At 43.1% G+C, this 2,814-nt stretch overlaps 1 pseudogene; it reads left to right on the top strand.

Annotated features, from left to right (window-relative positions):
• Positions 1–948: 948 nt before the first annotated feature.
• On the top strand, positions 949–1,480 carry LOC103256793 (annotated as a pseudogene).
• Positions 1,481–2,814: the final 1,334 nt, after the last annotated feature.

Genomic DNA, 2,814 nt, shown 5'->3' with positions numbered 1-2,814 from the left:
GATTAAGGTGCAGGTGGAGTGAAACTAGGAAGGAGAAAGAGCCAATACACAGAAAGGCTTTTAATTGTCTACTACTAAGGGAAACTGGGTGCTCAATCCTGTGGAATTATGAGCAGATTTATGAAATTTATCCCAGGAACATCTGACCAAGAGAAGAAAGAGGGAGGAATTGACTCTCATTCCCCATTGGTCATGGGTATGAATTCCTCCACACGTCCAGGTTGCATGTACATAAGGACCATGCATGTCTCCATGGGCACACTAAGATATGGCACCAGAGAAGCCCTGGGTAGGAAGTGGGAGGCCTGGACTATGCTGAGGTTTGGTCACACAGACAGGTTGCACATGTGCATGTCGAAAACTGTATGTCAAGCTAACCATGGAATTTTAAAAAAAAATTTTCTACTTCACTAATCTTTTTTATTTTGTTTTGTTTTGAGTTGAGGTCTCACTGTGTCACCCAGACTGGAGTGCAGTGGCACAATCATAGCTTACCACAGAGTCAAACTCCTGGGCTCAAGAAAGCCCTCCGTTCTCAATCTCCTGAGTAGCTGGGATTACAGGTGCATACCACCATGCCCAGCTTCTCTAGTCTTGTTAGTTTCTATAACTGTTGCAAAGACAGGAGAAAGCAAGCCACAGTTTCTTGGAAGCTGACAGAAGATGCAAGACTCCAAGATCAGAGACAAAGGACTTTATTACTCACCACACAGCAGGCATGATCTACCTCATATTCGCATTGCCCCCACAAATCCCACAAGGCTAATGTGAAGGCACACCCAGGTGGACGCTGCACACACAATGGGTTCATGTCACAGCTGAAGAACGTTGAATTTAGGAAACCCCAATCTTTTAAAGGGGGATGTTGGTAGAAGGGTGGTGATAGCCACAGCAAGGTTGTGACTGAGGTGCTCAGATTTTCGTGGGCTGTGTCGGGATTGAACCACCACCATGTAGAGCAAAAGGGCAAAGACCAAGACCACCAAAGAAGCGTCCTCAGTATGCAACATCCAATGTATTTGCCATGTTTGACCAGTCACAGATCCAGGAGTTCAAAGAGGCCTTTAATATGATTGATCAGAACAGGGATGGTTTCATCAACAAGGAAGATTTGCACGATATGCTTACCTCACTAGGGAAAAATACAACTGATGAGTATCTGGATGTCATGATGAATGAGGCTCCAGGCCCCATCGATTTCATCATGTTCCTCATTATGCTTGCTGAGAAGTTAAATGGAACATATCCTGAAGATGTCATCAGAAATGCTTTTGCTTGCTTTGGTGAAGAAGCAACTGGCACCATCCAGTTACCTGATGGTGATTACCTGAGGGAGCTGCTGATAACCATGGGGGATCGGTTCACAGATGAGGAGGTGGACGAGTCATACAGAGAAGCACCTATTGACCAAAAGGAAAGTGTCAATTACATCGAGTTCACGCGCATCGTTAAACATGGAGCGAAAGACAAAGATGACTGAAAAGAACTTCAAGTTCCAGCCAAATGTTCTTTGTTGCCACTTTGGGTATTTCTGAGATTTTCTCTTGCTTGCCCTTAGCTTTATAACTTTTGCCTTTTCTGTTGTATTTATTCTCAGACATGTGGGGCATATGCATCATTATGTATCTTTCCAGACTGGAAATGGGACTTTTTGCCATCTTCAGAATAGAAAATAGGGTAATTTAACTTACCAGTCCCTTTCCCAATAACTGCAGTCTACATAGTCAATATATTGTTTCAGAGAAAGTTATTCACTTACTGTTTTCTGAACCATAACTAAACTTTATGATAAAATAAAATAATAAAAATAAAAATAAATAAAAGGAGATGTTAGCAAACCTGCCCAACCTCCAAAGAGAGACATTATTTTCCAAAATTATTTGCTATACAAATATTCCTAAAAAGATGGTCTGGATCAAAAGCCAATACAAGACATACAGAAACTTGATAGACCCTTAGAGAAGCATTTTTGAACAGAATAGATGTCACAGCCTATGACGAACCATCACCACAGTTGTAGTTGAAATTTGAGATGAGGCTGACAGGAGCACCACTTGTGAAGTGGTGCACAAGAGTTAATCAAGACAGTCTACTCCTTGCACCACACAAATCCACTTATAATCTCCATTAAATACTTATTTATTTTTTAATTTGAGTCCCACTCTGTTGCCCAGGCTGGAGTGCAGTGGCATGCTCACGACCACCGCAGCCCTGACCTGCTGGGCTCGTGTTATCCTTCCGCTTCAGCCTTCAAAGTAGCTGGAACCACAGGCATGCATCACCACGCCCAGCTAATTTTTTTATTTATTGTAGAGATGAAGTCTCACCAAGTTGCTCGGGCTGCTCTCGAACCCATGGGTTCAGGCAATCCTCTCACCTCAGCCTCCTAAAGTGCTGGAATTGTAGGTGTGAGCCACCACACCTGGCCCATTAAATCTAATTTTTAACAGAGTTCCCTTATTCTCAGGGGTGACCCTAAAAGACAATGATGAAGAAATTGGTCCTAAAAGACAGTAATGAAAGAAAACTCTCCCAATGGGTAGATGAGAACAGTATATTTGTTCATTCCCTTTGTATGGAGGGATAAAAAGCCTGAGATGGAGATATACATGGATTCCCAGTGATGAATGTTTGGTCTGGTTAATCAGGGTCCTGAAAAGAAAGATTAGAAGTTGGGGAAGTTGGCTCAGTGGCTCCCAAAGGCGGCTGTAATCCCGTGCCTTTGGGAGGCTGAGGTGAGTGGACTGCCTGAGGCCACGAGTTCGAGACCTGCTGGGCAGTGAGACCTCATCTCTACAATAAATCAAAAAATCA

This window comes from Carlito syrichta, unplaced genomic scaffold (assembly GCF_000164805.1).
Source record: "Carlito syrichta isolate Samal-C Ts95f unplaced genomic scaffold, Tarsius_syrichta-2.0.1 Scaffold296499, whole genome shotgun sequence".
Lineage (NCBI taxonomy): Eukaryota > Metazoa > Chordata > Mammalia > Primates > Tarsiidae > Carlito > Carlito syrichta.
The sequence above is the reverse complement of the archived record's forward strand: the minus strand, read 5'-3'. Positions and strand labels throughout refer to the sequence as shown.